The following is a 17,893-nucleotide window of genomic DNA, read 5'->3' as shown; positions in this document are numbered from 1 at the left end:
TGGTACCGACAAAAATTTTGGTGGAAGAGACCCTGCCCTGCTTTTTCCCACAGGCAATCACTTTTAATTATCTCCACTCTCTCTTTCCATGGTTACTTCCATATTTCTAAATCATACACTCATGCCTCTCTTTCTTGATTTCTCCCATTTAGACTTTGTCCCTGTCTTCCTGATGTTATGGGGGAGAGTTTATCTCCCTGGCACTACCCCATCCCACCTGACCCCTCTTCTCCTTTGTTTTCCTTGGTTAACAACCATTAGTTAAATCAATGAAAAGTGTATCATCACAGGCTGTGGTTTCCTGGAGAGCCAAAGCCCAGTATCTTGCTATAAATGCATTTCTTTTACTAGTCCGGTATTCTGTGTGTTTCTAGTAAAAATTTTTCCTCTACCATTGATATGTCCTACCAGGCAGAATCCCTCTTCAGAGCAGTGTGCTTTTCTTTCTATATATTTTTTTAAGGTATTTATTTATTTATTTATAATTTTATTCATTTATTTGACAGAGATCACAAGGAGGCAGAGAGGCAGGCAGAGAGAGAGGGGGAAGCAGGCTTCCCGCTGAGCAGAGATCCCCATGTGGGGTTCGGTCCCAGGACCCAGAGACCATGACCTGAGCCGAAGGCAGAGGTTTAACCCACTGAGCCACCCAGGCGCCCCCAGTGGGCCTTTTTTATGTGACATTATTTTACATTAAATTCATGCACATTCAAGCATTTTATATATATATGTATGTATGTATACATACATATATATAAACACACACACACATACATATACATATATATACACAATTTTCTTCCCCTCTGAAATAGCACACTATACACAATATCCCTAACTTTTTTATTTTTTAAATAATGCGCCCAAGGTATTGTTCTCTATTTAGGCATGTAAGCATACCTTATTCTTTATAGCAGGTGGTTGCATCATATTCTGTTGTAACCACACACCCACATTTATTTAACTGGGGCTCTATGGATGGAAATTTAGATTATCATCAGCTCTGCAATGAATATTCTTTACACACATCATTTCATATGTGTGTTTATTATTTACCTAAATGGATGAGTTCCTATACGAGGAATTTCTGGTGAAACAGTAAAGCCATTTTAAGTTTGGATGACACAGTGAAGCTGTTTTTCAGAGAGGTGGTATCAATTTACATTTCCACCAACATAATTTGTTTCTCTAGACTTTTGCCAGCAGAGAATATCGTTAAATAATTTCCTCTTTGCCAGAGGGACAGGGAACTACAATGAGATATAATTACAGCTTTATTTTGCATTTCTGTCATTATGATTAAGTTTGAGTGTATTTTCATAAATTTTGGAACCATTTATAATTCTTTTTATGTGAATTAATAGTGTATTTTGCCAATCTTTGGTTGGATTCTACATCCTTTTGATTTGTTGAAACTATTTATATATTAAGGGGATTGGCTTTTTGTTGTGTCCTTTCTTGTGGATTGTTTCTTCGATTTGGGGTTTATCTTTTGAATTTGCTTATAATGTTTCTTTCATGCCAAAAATTTCAGTTTTTATCTAACCAAATTTTGCCATTGTGTAGTAACCTTGGTCTACTTTTGAGAAAACATCAGACAAATCCAGATTGAGGAGCATTCAACAAAATAACTTAATGCTTTTCAAAAATCTCAAGGTCACCAAAGAGTTAAGATCTGTTAGAGACTGCAGCAGAGTAAGGAGAAATGACAACTAAGTGCAACATGGTATCTGGATAGGCTCCTGGAACTGAAAAAGGACATGGGTGGAAAACTGATGAGATCACAGTAAAAAGTCTTCAGTATCATGCCAGTATGGATTTTTTTTTTAGTTCTGATGATTATATTATGGTTATGTAAGATGCTAACATTAGTGGAAGCTGGTGGGGTGGGGTAGTGGTATGTGGTATGTAAAAGTTATCTGTTCTATTTTATCACTTTTTTGTAGGTTCAAAATTGGTTTTAAAAAGTTCAAAATGGGGGCACCTGAGTGGTTCAGTGGGTTAAAGCCTCTGTCTTCAGCTCAGGTCATGATCCCAGGGTCCTGGGATGGAGCCCCGCATCAGGCTCTCTGCTCAGCAGGGAGCCTGCTTCCTCCTCTCTCTCTGCCTGCTTCTCTGCCTACTTGTGATCTCTGTCAAAAGGGTAAATAAAATCTTAAAAAAAAAGAAAAGTTCAAAAAGTTTGCAGTTTTGGCAGAAGGTGCCAATTTTCTGCCCAATATTTGTTTTATTTATCCTCTTTCCTTTTTTTTTCTTTTAAGATTTTATTTATTTATTTGAGAGAGTGAGAGCATGTGAGAGACAGAGAGAGAGAGAGAGAGAGAGAGAAAGATAGATCATGGGCAGGGGGGAGGGATAGAGGGAGAACCAGACTACTTACTGAGCAGGGATCCCAATGCAGGGCTTGATCCCATGGACCCTGAGGTCATGACGCTGCCAAAGGCAGATGCTTAATCGACTGAGCCACACAGGGACCCCTGTCATCCTTCCTTATCAACAAAATGCTGGGCAGTGTTCCTGCTTCTTTGCAGGTAAGGGTGGGCAATAAGAAGAAAGCCAAATTTGTCAAGTGGGGCTTCTGTGAAAGCCAGTTAGCCTTTCTCTTCCCAGTTGCCTGGGAAGCAGAAAACATGGCTGGAGCTTCAGCAGCCATCTTTGGTTCATTAAGGAAGGAGCAAAAGAATTGCAGAGACCTTATGTTTGGCATCAGGGATATCCTGAACCATCAGTAGCAATGGTTTATCCTTTTGTGATTCAGTTTCTATATACCTAGAATGCAATTTTTAACAGATAGCATCATGGCTCCTGGTCTTTCTCACTTCCAGAACCTAAAAAAAAAAAAAAAGACTCCAGTTTTCTTCTAGTATGACTTTGGTTTCATTTTTATATTAAAAGTGTTCATCTATCTGGAATAAATTTCATTTGGTTTGAGTATTGAGAGATCTAGCTTAATTTTTCCCCCAAATACCTATTTAGTTGCCTAATACCATTAATGTACTGAATTTCCCCCTCCTGATACTCAATGTCATTTTCATAATATACTAGATTTTAATAGATATTTTGGTCTATTTCTGGGATTTCTATCTGGTTGCCTTGATCTAATTATTCATATGTCACTTTCATAATACCTTAATGCTAATTTTATAATATATTTTAATATTTATTAGGGCAAGTGTCTCCTCTTTTCTTTTTCAAATTTTTTTGTTTTTTTATTAAAATTAAATTTATTTTTACTTCTTTTCATTTCTTCTTCAGATTTTACTTATTTTATTTGAGAGAGAGACAGAGAGAGCACAAGCAGGGGGAGTGGGAGAGAGAGAAGCAGGTTTCTTGCTGAGCAGGGAGCCCAATGCAGGGCTTGATCCCAAGATCCTGGGTAGCTGAAGGCAGATGCTTAACTGACTGAGCCACCCAGGCATCCCTAATTTATTTATTTTTAAAATCAACTCTACCTCCAGTGTGGAGCTTGCCCTCACAACCCTGAGATTGAGACCAAGAGTCACATGCTCTCTTACTGAGCTGGTCAAGTGCCTCTTTTTTTTTTTTTTTTTTTTTTGCTTTTTATGGATTTCCATATAAACTTCAGAATCAGATTGTATTCTAAACTTTTTTGGTTGGTATTTATATTGAGATTATATTAAATTTATGTATTAATTTAGGGAAGTGTGATATCCTTTTTAAAAAAATTTTATTAATTTTATTTTATTTCAATTTTTTAATAAATTAATTTATTTATTTTCAGAAAAACAGTATTCAGTATTTTTTCACCACACCCAGTGCTCCATGCAATCCGTGCCTTCTATAATACCCACCACCTGGTACCCCAACCTCCCACCCCCGCCACTTCAAACCCCTCAGATTGTTTTTCAGAGTCCATAGTCTCTCATGATTCACCTCCCCTTCTAATTTACCCCAACTCCCTTCTCCTTTCTAACTCCCCTTGTCCTCCATGCTATTTGTTATGCTCCACAAATAAGTGAAACCATATGATAATTGACTCTCTCTGCTTGACTTATTTCACTCAGCATAATCTCTTCCAGTCCCGTCCATGTTGCTACAAAAGTTGGGTATTCGGGGGCGCCTGGGTGGCTCAGTGGGTTAAGCCTCTGTCTTCAGCTCAGGTCATGATCCCAGGGTCCTGGGATCGAGCCCCACATCGGGCTCTCTGCTCGGCGGGGAGCCTGCTTCCTCCTCTCTCTTCTGCCTGCTTGTGATCTCTCTCTCTCTCTCTGTCAAATAAATAAAATTAAAAAAAAAAAGTTGGGTATTCGTCCTTTCTGATGGAGGCATAATACTCCATAGTGTATATGGACCACATCTTCCTTATCCATTTGTCCGTTGAAGGGCATCTTGGTTCTTTCCATAGTTTGGTGACCGTGGCCATTGCTGCTATAAACATTGGGGTACAGATGGCCCTTCTTTTCATGACATCTGTATCTTTGGGATAAATACCCAGGAGTGTGATATCCTTTTAATATTGAGTCTCCCTATCTCAACAAATGCCATATGCCTTTCAATTTATTTAAGGATATTCTTTAGAAGCATTATGACATTTTATTTAGATAGGTCTTACACATTCCTTTTTAATTTTCTTCTCACATATTCTTTTTTTTCCCACTGTTATTTTAAGAAAGTTTTTCATTATGTTTTCTAAGTTGCATGTAGGGAATATAATAATTTTGTGTATTTGTAATTAGACAACTTAATACATTTTCATAATGTTTTCAGTGGATTCCTTTTTAGGTTTTTCCACTATATAATCATGTACTCTGCTTATAATGATCCTTTTACTCCATTCTTTTTATACTCAAATTTCGTCCTCATGTCTAATTGCATCTGATAGTGGGGAGGAAGTCAGAGTTCTAATCTAACACAGGTGGCCCATTCAAATTGGGTAATAGCAGAGAGGTTTTAATAAACAAGTTGCTTCCCAAGTGTGAACAAAGTGCAGGGAAATGGGGTGTGGTGCCGTACTCCGGCCAGGAACAGTGGGAAACTCTAAAACCTTCTAGGCCTGAAGGGGTGAAGGGTGGGAGAAGCTGCTGGAGACTGGAGCCCAAGAGAGCTCTATGGGAGGGTGCTGAGACAGGAGTGGTGGCCTTTAGTTGAGAACCACAGCCAACCTTCTATGACAGATCACCTGTGCTCTTGTCTGCTAGTGTGCCCCGTTGGTAGAACCCAGTGAGTAGCCAGAGATAAGGCATCCTCTTGATGCTCTACATAGGTGAGCTTCCCTAGCGAGGGCAAGGTCAGGAGGGATAGAGTAGATCTGTAGGGGCAAAGAGAATGAGTACAGGGCATATCCTGGTCTCGTTCCTGATGTTAGTGAGGAAAGCCTTTAGTATGTACCATTAAGCATATGTGTATGTATGTATGTATGTATGTATGTGTATATAGCTACATAGCTACATATAGGTATGTGTATATGTATGTATTATCCATCTGTATATGTGTATAAGAAACCATAATGAACAAGTAAGCATCAATTTCTTTTTCTAATTAAAAAGTTCTGGGGCACTGAGGTGGCTCATTCAGTTTAGCATCCACCTTTGGGTCAGGTCATAATCCCAGGGTCCTGGGATCGAGCCCTGTGTTGGGCTCCTTGCTCAGTGGGGAGTCTGCTTCTCCCTCTGCCCCTCCCTCTGCTTGTTCTCTCTTTCTCTCTCTCTCTTTCAAATAAATAAATAAATAAATAAATAAGATCTTTTCAAAATTCAAGATTGATGTTGAATATTATATTAGGAGCCTTGTGGTATTTAAAGAAATGATTATATGACTTTTTATGATATGGTGGTAATAAATATTTTAATACATATCCAATGATCGTATAATTTTTGCAGTACTGATATGAGAACTGAGTCATTGTATTTTTTTTTTTTACTGTGCTACTGGATTCTGTTTGTTAATATTTTATTTAGGATTTTTGCTTTGATATTCATGGGGGAGATTTTTCTACAGTTTGGGTATTTTATCTCTGTTTAATTTTCCATCAATATTATGCTGCTTCATAAGAAGAATTTGAAAGCTATGCTTCTTCTTTTTCTTTTTTTTTTGTGCTGTGCTAACAGTTTAAATAGCATTTATGTTACCAGTTTCTTTAGTGGTTGGTAAAATTTGGAAAACTGGTCCTTTGTACGCATGCATGTCTCTTTTTGACAACTTGCTCCATTTTTAAAAAGAATTTATGTATTTATTTGAGAGAGAGAGAGCACACAAGTCAGCAGAGCATCAGACAGAGGGGCAGGCAGAGGGAGAGGAGAAGCAGGCTTCCTGCTGAGCAGAGAGCCTGATGTGGGACTCAAACCCAGGACCCTGAGATTATGATCTGAGCCAAAGGCAGATGCTTAACTGACTGAACCACCTAGGTGCCCCACAACTTGCTCCATTAAAAAAAAAATATTTTAGTTACTTATTTGACAGAGATCACAAGTAGGCAAAGAGGCAGGCAGAGAAAGAGGAAGGAAAGCAGGCTCCCTGCTGAGAAAAGAGCCCAATGCGGGGCTCGATCCCAGGACTCTGGGATCATGACCTGAGCTGAAGGCAAAGGCTTTAACCCACTGAGCCACCCAGGTGCCCCTACTTGCTCCATTTTTTAAATGGAAATTTGTCTCTTTAGATTTTTCCTATCCAAAGTTGATGAGTTTATGTAACTTGTATTTTCCTAGAAAACCATCTATTTTATCAGAGTATATATGTATTATCCATATATTATCCAATATATCCATATTATCCAAGCTAATCTATGGTTCTCTAAATTACCTCTGTATCTATAGTTACTCAAAAAGGTTTTTTTGTGTATGTGTGTGCTTTTTTTTTTTTTTTCTTGGCTTCTTAGTGACAACTGTTAAAAATTATGTTTTCTAAAAAAAGTCTCTAGATTGATTTCTACCACTTTCTAGATCCCAAATCATTTATTTCTGTTCTTTATTGATTCCTTCTTCTGATTTACTTAATTTAATTTTCTGGTTATATTTCTAATTTCTTGAGTTGGAGTATTAAATCATTTATTTTAATTCTTTGTTATTTATTTCTCTTAGTATTAAAGCTGTGATTTTTCTCATGGGACCACTTTAGCTGTAACCCGTGGGTTCTGTAATATAGTTTGTAATATTGTTTGTAATATTGTTTTTCCTAACTCTGCAGTTACAATGTTGTGTTCCTCGGACTCAAGGGTTGTTTAAAGAAAGTCTGAAAGTTTTTAGATGTAGGCGTTCATACTGCTTTTTGTTCTTTTAAGAGCAATATTTTGTAGAGTAGTTTTAGGAAAAAATTGAGCAGAGATTTCCCATATACCCGCTGGCCCCCTTTGGTCCTTCCTCCTTGTGGGATGAGAAACCAATGGAGGGTTTTGCAGAGAGAGTATGTATTTCGAAGGGTCACTCTGGCTGTTTTGTGGAGCACACACAGGTGGGAGCAAGGTGACCGGGTCCCCTTTGTTATATCCTGTTCTCTATTCTGCTTGTTTTCCTTTGCTTTTCTGTTTACTCTTTAACTCTGCTTGGAGCACGTCACATAGTAGTTTCTTAAGAGCTCTCCATAAGGAAACACTCCATGTCTTTGTGTGTCTAAAAAGGCCATTATTCTCTCCCTATGTTTGAGTCATAGTCGGACGGAATATACAATTCTAGCTGGAGAATTATTCTGTCAGCATTTTACCGCCCCGCCGTCTTCTAGTGTCCGGTGCTGGAAGCTTGATGTGTTTCTGATTCTGGAGTCTTCGCTTGTGACTGTTTTCTCTCTGGAAGCTCTTAGGATTTTCTCTTTATTTCTGAGTTTTATAATATCAGGATAATGTGGTGTTATTTAGGAGCATGTGTATTTGCTCATTTTACTAAGCACATAGTGAGATACCCTTATTTTTCTGTCCTGGCAAAATTTTCTTGTTTTATTTTTTGAGTTTCTTCACCTTAATCTTCTGCTCTCTGTACTGTTCATTAGATTTCGGACCCTCTGCATGATCCTTGAAATTTCTGTTTTTTTTTTTTTTTTAATTTTCTAAAGGGTTTATTTATTTATTTGAGAGAGAGAGAGAAAGAGAATGAGCAGGAGTAGGGGGCAGAGGCAGAGGGAAAGGGACAGGCAGATGCCCCACTGAGCAGGGAGCCTGATGTGGGACTTGATCCCAGGATTCTGAGATCATGATCTGAGCCAAAGGCAGACACTTAAAGTGCCCCCCATCCTTGAGATTTCTTACCTTTTTCTTCTGTGTCTCAACTATATGCCATTTTGTGGAACAAAATTTGTAAAACAAAATTTTTTTTTTTTTTTGCTTTTTTGTAGAACAAAAAAATTTCCCGGGAAATTTTCCCAATATTGTTTATGAACATTTATATTAATTTTTTGTCTTTGAAATGATATTTTTAATTTCTAAGAGCATTATTTTATAAAAAAATTATGTTTAGTTTGGCACAAACAAAATATATTCTTGTCTCAAAATAGAATTTAAAAAGTTCTTTTTTCTCTCTGTTCCCTGAATAGACTTCTCTTTTCCTCTGGGTTCATTCTTTGTTTGTTTGTTTGTTTTTTCTCTCTTTTTCATATCAGATTGCTTGCTACAATATCTGATGGTTACCTTAACTTTGGGTGGTTTCAGTGGGTGCCTAACAGTTCCCTGTGTGGTTCCCAAATGTGAGACTCTGGTGGCCTTTTCTCTGGTTTGTTCAGTTTTCCCAAGTGAATATGGGAATCTGTCTCCTGGAGGAATATTTCCTTGGCTTCCAGCTTTTTGTATATGGGGTGTGAAATTGGAGCCGAGAGTCAAGATCACTCCGTATTTGGTTCCCCAGTGACATTGCCCCATCCCAAGTTCAGGCATAAGGTTTCTTGGGTCTTGTAACTGTCATTCCCTTTCAGTTTCTCCAGGGTGTAGTCTTCCATTTTCCTGCATGGAGTACAAGCCATCTGCTGGCATTCGGTGTGAGAGTAGAGCCCTGGAGAGGATAGGGGCCAGCCTTTCTATATGTGACTTTTAACCCTTATATTCAACCCTGGGGCTCTGACTCCAGACGCATTTTGGGAGGCCAGCGTGCCTTGTCCATGTGCCTCTCCGCAGACCGTCTGGGCTGTCATTTCCTGCAGTCCGTGGAATCAGGCACCACCGACCCCTCTGCCTTCTGTTTCCTAAACCGGTGTCAAAATCTCTCTTCTGCAGATGTACTTGACATTGTTGCCTTGCTTTGTAGGCTACACATTTCTCCCCTTCATTATAATTTCCATGGGGTTTCCGGTAGAATGGAGACAGACATATCCTCAATCACTTACTGTCTTTTGATAATTGAAAACTCAAATAAAGAAAATTTGAAAGGAAGGACGATAATTCGACTTGCAGAAGAATCCTTTTTGCTTTGGCATTGACTTGGGCGCTCATGGCGTCCCTGGCCTTAGTGTATGCTTCCCTGTGAAAACTCATTGTTATTCTCGAAGGACTTTCAGGCACTGAAACTAGATAGAGCTTAGGAAAAGCGGGGATGAGGGCCCGATAGCTCATGTAGGTCCCGGCTCCTGGAGAGGGAGGGAGAAGTCACGCTGGATCCCCACATACATCTTGAAACAGGTGGTCTCCCTGTTGAGCTTGTGACTTCTCCAGATGTTGAACCCTTGGAGGAGATGTTGGGTGGAGCCTGGGAACTGAGGGGCAAGGTAGGGCAGGGGGCAGAGCGGCTAAGGAGAGAGGTTTCTGCTTTACCTGAGCTTGGCGAGTTGGAGGACCCCTAGAGCCTTCTCACTTATAGGCTGGGGACTGTCGGGGCAGAACACAGCAAAACCTCCAGGGCTGTGGTTTCCTTCCAGATCTGACCACTTGTGTCAGCTTCAGAGGTAACTTTTCCAAGTGTATTGTCAGGGTCAGGCACCATGCTGGACACGTGACAGGCATAATCTCAATTGTCAGAACCACTTGGGAAATAAGGGGCACGATCCGCATGTTATGGAGGAAGGAACTGAAGCCTAAGACAAGTAAGAAACAAGAACCAGAACTTGAATCAAGGTCTGCTTGGCCTCTGCTTGGACCAAGGCATGAAGTCGATTCCAGCCCGACATCTCAGCAGCAGCCTGGTAGGCAGGTCTCTCTGCAGACACTGTGGACGCACACAGTGTCCTAAAATATTTTGAAGTAGTTGGTGGTGTTGGGAAACTCAGGGAGTTTACATAATCTTCCAGAATTCCAGCTTTTTTGGGAAAAGTCAGCAGACTGGACCACACTGGGTCTGCGATTCTTTTGGGGTAGCAATACCTCAGAGCTGGGGCAGTTTATACCTTTAAATGGCAGGGAGGTACCCTTCTGACAGGCCCCAAAATAGCCCACGGGGGCATCTGGCTCCTGGAGAGCATCACATTATTCTGTGTAGATGCGTCTGAGCCCCACAGGCACGTTAGAGCTAGCTGTGGCATCCTCTGGCCCATTTGTCCCTGTCCCCACCACTTCTGTCACTCCCCATCACGGGTCCTGGTGTGGATGCCTATGAGAGCTTGTGTTCCGGTTTTCCTTAAGTAAGATCTGATAGATTGGCTTATTGCACGAGCCATATGTAGGGGGGAGGTTTGCATGCATAATCATTCTTCCCCATTCAAATCCCTTCCTGGGGTCATTCTTTCATGTTTCTGGATGACTCTTGGTGCATCTGGAAAAGAAGCAGCGCTTTTCAGTCTGGTAATCACATGGCTTCCACCTTCTCTGCAGGCCACATGTGCGTCTCAGTGAACAGTCTGCTCTTGGCCGAGGAGGCTGTTGGGCTGGCTGCTTCCCCTCTCCTGGCTGTGTTGGCCCCATCAAGTCAGCAGTGTGGACTGGTCCACTGCAGCCGGAATAGCTGGGAACCGGCTGATGTTGGTGTCCCCAGCTGAGCTGACCCTTCTCTGGTTCCTCTTTGGGATCTCTACCTGCAATTCAGCAGCTTTTTTTTTTTTTCTTCATCAAATTTCTATGAGTTTATTGTTCTTTTCTGAAGAACTGGTCTATTGATACAACTTATACGTCTTTAGGTAGGTTATGTGTTTGTCTGGCAGCCATACATTTGAGATTCATTTAGTCAGTTGCTAAAAAACTGTTTATTTTTTAAATGCTGGAATTTAAAATATACACATGGGGAGGAATGAAAACTGATGCAGCAGCATGGTAAACAGTATGGAGGTTTCTCAATTAAAAGCAGAAATAGGACATGAGGGCGGCTGGGTGGCTCAGTCATTGGGCATCTGCCTTCGGCTCAAGTCATGATCCCAGGGTTCTGGGATCGAGCCCTACATCGGGCTCCTTGCTCAGCGGGAAGCCTGCTTCTGCTTCTCCCTCTCCCACTGCCCCTGCTTGTGTTCCCTCTCTCGCTGTGTCTCTCTCTGTCAAATAAATAAAATCTTAAAAAAAAAAAAAAAGAAATACAACATGATTGAGTAATTCCACTACTGGATATTTACCTAAAGAACCTGAAAACAGTAATTTGGAAAGATACATCTCTCCCTGTTTGTTAAAGCAGCATTGTTTATGATAGCCCAATATGGAAGCAATCCAAGTATCCATTGATAGATGAATGGATAAAGAAGATGTAAAATATTCTGTAGCCACAAGAAAGGAAGAGACCATGTTATTTGTAACAACATGGATGGACCTAGAGAGTATTATGCCGAGTGAAATAATTTAGACAGAGAAAGACAAATACCCTTTGATTTCACTTACATGTGGAATCTAAAAAACAAAACAAATAAATAAAAAGAAAAATCAGACCTATACATACAGAGAACAAACTGTTGGTTTCCAGGGGGAGAGTAGCAGGGGGATGGGCAAAATGGGTGAAGGGAAGTGGGAGATACAGGCTTCCCATTATGGATTAAATAAATCATGGGACTCAAAGCTCCAGCATAGGGAATATGATCAATGGTGTTATAGTAGCTTTGTATGGTGACAGATGGTAGCTCACTTGACTAAGTGAGCACAGTATAATGTGTAAACTTGTTGAATCATGACATTGTACACCTGAAACTAATGCAATCATGACATTGTACACCTGAAACTAATGCAACTAAATTTAAATAAAAAGATAAAAAATACATGATTTGTATATTATGGATTAAGTTTTTCAAGGCCGTAATGGATCAGGGTTTATAATGGAAATAGAATATACTTGTACATATTAAGCACCTCAGTGTAAAGTTGTTTTTTTTTTTTTAAAGATTTTATTTATTTGAGAGATGGAGAGAGAGCACAAGTAGGCAGAGCAGCAGGCAGAGGAAGGGGGAGAAACAGGCCATCCGCTGAGTGGGGGTCCTAATGTGGGGCTTAATCCCAGGACCCTGGGATCATGACCCAAGCCAAAGGCAGCCGCTTAACTGATTGAGCCACCCAGGTGCCCTGCAGTGTCAAATTTCTTAATTAGAATGCTCTTTCCCTTGGCTAATTCATGAATGAAAGTATTTCTCAAGTTAGTGCTATGGAGTATGAAGCAATCCTTACATCGTGTAAACTTGTTTATGATATTTTGATTTCACTTTATTTTTTAAAGAAAGATTTAATATTTTTAAAAAGGATTTAAAAGGATTTTAAAAAAATATTTTAAAAAGATTTTAAAAGAGAGAGAGAGAGAGAACACAAGCAGGGGGAAGCAGCAGAAGGAGAGAGAGAAGCAGTCTCCCTGTTGACCAGAGCCAAAGGCAGACGCTTAACTGACCGAGCCACCCAGGTGCCCCTGATTTCATAATTGATATAGAAAGTGGAGACACACATGGAAGAAATACATATCAGCTGTCGGGTTTTACAAATAGTATAAAAACACCACGTCTTACTACTTTTGACTGCTTTGGGTTCCATTTTAGCCCCCGGCTCTTCTGAGGTCTCAGTGTCCTCCACGTGGTACTGTAGGGAAATAACCATTTTGACTAAGTAGATTTTGGGCAATAACCTTTTGACTGACTAGGTTAGCTTGCTTTTGTGGGCTCCAAGTACTGTCTTCTGGGAAACCTGCATCTTTGTTCTGTATAATTGGTGTTTAACCAATGCTTTTACATCAATTCTCTCTGTTAAATAGAACTGGTGTGGTTTCTGTTTTCCCGGCTGGACCTCAGACCCAGCAGCTCTACCATCTGTCCATTCTCAGTGCTCTTGATGGGGCACAGATCCCCTCTGAGAGGGACTGCTTTCCAACAGTGCTTAAAAAAAAAAAAAAATTCTTCACTTGGGTTCTCTTTCTCTTTCCTCGAAGCCATTCCTTTCCCATCTCTTGAATTTTCTCACATTTCTACGAAGAGAATGGGGGCACGTTTGCCAACTGGTTAGCTTGAAGTATCTAGAATAATGGTTTCTTTAGTCAGAGTTGCTGGTAGAAAGATGGGGGTGCATTATACACATACAAAAGAATTCTGAATCATCGTTCATTATAAGTATGACTTCTGCTTGGCAATATTTGTTAGCTAAGCAAAATAACCAAAAGAAGAAGGATTTATTTGGAAGCTTCATTTACAGAGAGCAGGTTAAATGATTGAATAAATTCCTTTCTTTGGATCTCTCCATTCATAGAGTCTGTACTGATTTTTATTCTAGCGGTTTTTGGTGTAGGTCAGCTCTATTCTTATGGAACTGTGTTGAAGAAATGTGTGGTTGTTCACAAAAATGGTTATATAATTAGTGTGAATAGAATTATGAAGCAGAAAAGACTTGGAGAGGTCCTCTGGTTCAGCTCCTTGCCTTCAGGCGACTCAACACCTAACCCAATTTAGACAGAAAATGGTCGGAGAATTCCCCTCATTGCTTTTATTAGCTTAATTTCTGTGTTAAAAATAGTTTTCTCCAGAAATCTCTCCTTTGATTTTACTTTGAATTAATTTGGTCTCTCCATCCCTCACTCATTCATCCAACACAGTTCTTTTTGAGCTTCTACTATGTGCAAGGACTGCTAGCAGAGGGGACAGTCCCTGCCTAGCCCCTGATGTTTGTGCTGGGACTGATGAGGAAGCATGTTGGAGGAAGGCAGAGCTCAGCTCAGTGAAGGAAGAGCTTTCCAAGAGTGAGAAACGATCAAGATGGATTGGGATGAAACACACCCTTGGGTCACTTGGCCAGAAGTAGGGAGAAGGGGAGCAGCTGCTGGAGGCTTAGACTGGAGGCCCTTCAAGATCCATTGCAACTTCTGGATCCTGTTTCTCTCCATCTCAGCCCACGATACTGTCACGTGGGCCCTTTCTTCCCTTTTGATTTTTGGGGATTTCATTCTTCTATTTATCCTGGACTGGTAGGAAGCCTAGTCTTGTTGACATGAACTAGTCACTAATTGGTAGTTGCTTAGTCATTAATACTAGAGATGTGGCCCAACCTCCTGATTCTCTTAGAAGGAAGCTCCCTGCCTTGTCCCTCTCCTTATCTCACCACCCAGCTGATGCCCGATTACATTCTCCATCCCACCAAATACTTCACCCTTCACTGTACTCAAGTGCAATTCTACTTTTATTTGGGTGATCTTTATGCCTGTATATATATCTACATCTATATCTATATCTTTATCTATATATAAATTTCCACTGACACAGCATCTAGCCTGACATAACACCTAGCACATAGTGGGGCTTAATATTACATGTGTATATGAATGTGATATATGTATAGGTATATTACATGTGATATGTATATGTGTATATATATATATATAATATGTATATATATGTAATATGTACATATACTTTGAAATGACTGAATAAGTCTTTAGTCATTGACTGGATTTGTAGAAAATAAGAAAGTAATGACGTTGTGTTAGGATTTTCCAGAGCAACAGAACCAATTGTCCATACCTATGTATCTATGTGTAGCTCTTGAAGGAGTGGGAACACACGATTTGGGGGTCTGGCAAGGACAAAGTCTATACGGCAGGCCTGCGTGCCGGAAGTGTAGGTAGGAACTCATGTGCTGTCTTGAGTCCGAAGTCCTCAGGGTAGCAGGCTGAGAACCCATGCAGGCTTTATATGTTGCAGACTTGAGACACAATAACTTCTTCTTCATGGTCCCTCGGTCTTTGTTCCTAGGGCCTGCAACTGATTGAATGTGGCCCGCATTATGATCTGCTTTACTCAAGATCTACTGATCGTTGACTCATTGTATTAAAAAAAAGCGAAGCTTCCAAGCAACATCTATGCTTGGTGTTTGACCAAACAGCTGGACTCTGTAGCCTGGCCAAGGTGACTCATTCAAATCAAGCATCACACACATAAAAGTAAAACCTGCTTTTGGACACTCGGTAGACTGGGTATCATGTTAGGCATTGTGGCAGACAGACCCTAGCGTGAATCCCAAGAACTCTGGCCTCGGGTGTCTGTGCTTCTGTGTGATCTTCTCCCTGTGAGTGCGGGCAGGACATACGTTTTGCCTCTAATCAATCGAATATGGCAAAGGTAATGGGATGTCTCTACTGCGACTGCGTTACGCTGTATAACACTGTGTTAGCTGACTGGAGTGAGCAGCTCTCCTCTTGGCCTGGAAGACGCAAGTGGCCCTGCTGTGGTCTGACCATGGAGAACCTCCTATGGCAGGGACTTGTGGGTAGCTTCTAGGAGCTGAGGGCTCAGTCCTCCGACTGCAAGGAATTGACTTCTGCCAACAACCATGTGAGCTTGGAAGGGGGTCCTGAGTTTCAGATGGGACACCATCCTGAGCCTTGATTGCAGCCCCAGTGTGGAGGGCTCTACTGAGCCATGTGATTTCTTGACCTATAGAAGCTGTGATGTAATAAATTATGCTCTATTTGTTACGTAGCAAGAGCAAGCCAATACAGGACATTGTGTGCACCCTGCACTAATGCTCCAGGTAGGGGTCAATGCTAGATGGCTGGGGGGTCCACAAAGTCAAAAAGCTGGCCATATCAGAGCTACTTCTGAGCACAACTGGGACTCCCAAGTCAAGCATTTTCCAGCCCACACCCACATTTCTCCTCAGTTAAGTGTGGAAGACCAGACCATATAATGAGCTCTGTGAAATGATGAGGACAAAGAGAAAATTCCATTGTGCAAATATAAGCAAAGTCCAGCCGTAGAGATTTAACTGTCTTTTTTTTTTTTTTTTTTTTTTACCTGAGAAGGACGCCTGGAAGCTGCATCACTGTGTCTAGGAGCCAGGAGAGTCTCCAGACTCCCTTCAAGGGTAACCTTAAAATGCCAGGGGAGTTCTTAATTAGGAATGAAGGATTTAAACATTGTCTGAATTGATCTTTTATTTATTTATTTATTTACTTATTTATAAACATATAATATATTTTTATCCTCCGGGGGTACAGGTCTGTGAATCGCCAGGTTTACACACTTCACAGCACTCACCATAGCACATACCCTCCCCAATGTCCATAACCCCACCCCCCCTCTTCCAGCCCCCCTCCCCCCCGCCACCCCCACTTTGTTTTGTGAGATTAAGAGTCACTTATGGTTTGTCTCCCTCCCAATCCCATCTTGTTTCATTTATTCTTCTCCTACCCACTTAACCCCCCATGTTGCATCACCACTTCCTCATATCAGGGAGATCATACGATAGTTGTCTTTCTCCGCTTGACTTATTTCGCTAAGCATGATACGCTCTAGTTCCATCCACGTTGTCACAAATGGCAAGATTTCATTTCTTTTGATGGCTGCATCCTATTCTATTGTGTATATATACCACATCTTCTTTATCCATTTATCTGTTCATGGACATCTAGGTTCTTTCCATAGTTTGGCTATTGTGGACATTGCTGCTATAAACATTCGTGTGCACGTGCCCCTTCGGATCACTACGTTTGTATCTTTAGGGTAAATACCCAGTAGTGCAATTGCTGGGTCATAGGGCATTTCTATTTTCAACATTTTGAGAAACCTCCATGCTGTTTTCCAGAATGGTTGTGCCAGCTTGCATTCTCACCAACAGTGTAGGAGGGTTCCCCTTTCTCCGCATCCTCACCAGCATCTCTCATTTCCTGACTTGTTAATTTTAGCCATTCTGACTGGTGTGAGGTGATATCTCATTGTGGTTTTGATTTGTATTTCCCTGGTGCCGAGTGATATGGAGCACTTTTTCATGTGTCTGTTGGCCATCTGGATGTCTTCTTTGCAGAAATGTCTGTTCATGTTTTCTGCCCATTTCTTGATTGGATTATTTGTTCTTTGGGTGTTGAGTTTGCTAAGTTCTTTATAGATTTTGGACACTAGTCCTTTATCTGATATGTCGTTTGCAAATATCTTCTCCCATTCTGTCAGTTGTCTTTTGATTTTGTTAACTGTTTCCTTTGCTGTGCAAAAGCTTTTGATCTTGATAAAATCCCAATCGTTCATTTTTGCCCTTGCTTCCCTTGCCTTTGGTGATGTTCCTAGGAAGATGTTGCTGCAGCTGAGGTCGAAGAGGTGAATTGATCTTTCTTTGCACCCATGCATGGCCTTTGATAGACACTGGTGCAGACCAGAGAGGAAAGAAGTGAGCTGGGTGTTGTGGTGAGGGTGGGGGGAGGAGCACAGGGTTCATGGCTGCTCTTTTCCAAGACTGAGCTGAGCCAGCCCGAAGATGCCAGAAGCCTGCTTGACAATTGCCTTCTCACTCATCACAATAAATTAGCTCCCTGTGGATAATGTTGCCTCCTGTTATCTGTCGATGTCAAGACTTTTATTATCCCTACCTTTTGGGACTCTCCTCTGTCTTGATTTAGTTCAGGAGACAAAACTAGGACAACGTTGGGAGTCCTGAGACTGTTTTCAGACAAGAGCTCCGCCTTGGGGGACACACAAGTTTAATCTGGTCATGAGATGAGGAGAGCTGGGGCCAAAGCTCCCTGGCATGGGCTCTCAGGCCAGGAGGCCCTTCCATGAGTCTTGTGTGGTCCCCTGGGCAGTAAAACAATCTTCCTGGAAAGGGATCCTTGATGATATTTTCTCTCAAATGAGCAGCTTATTGTTCCTTCTGAGTCCCCTG

The sequence above is a fragment of the Mustela nigripes genome, chromosome 13 (genome assembly GCF_022355385.1).
Source record: "Mustela nigripes isolate SB6536 chromosome 13, MUSNIG.SB6536, whole genome shotgun sequence".
Classification (NCBI taxonomy): domain Eukaryota; kingdom Metazoa; phylum Chordata; class Mammalia; order Carnivora; family Mustelidae; genus Mustela; species Mustela nigripes.
This window is presented reverse-complemented; position numbering follows the sequence as displayed.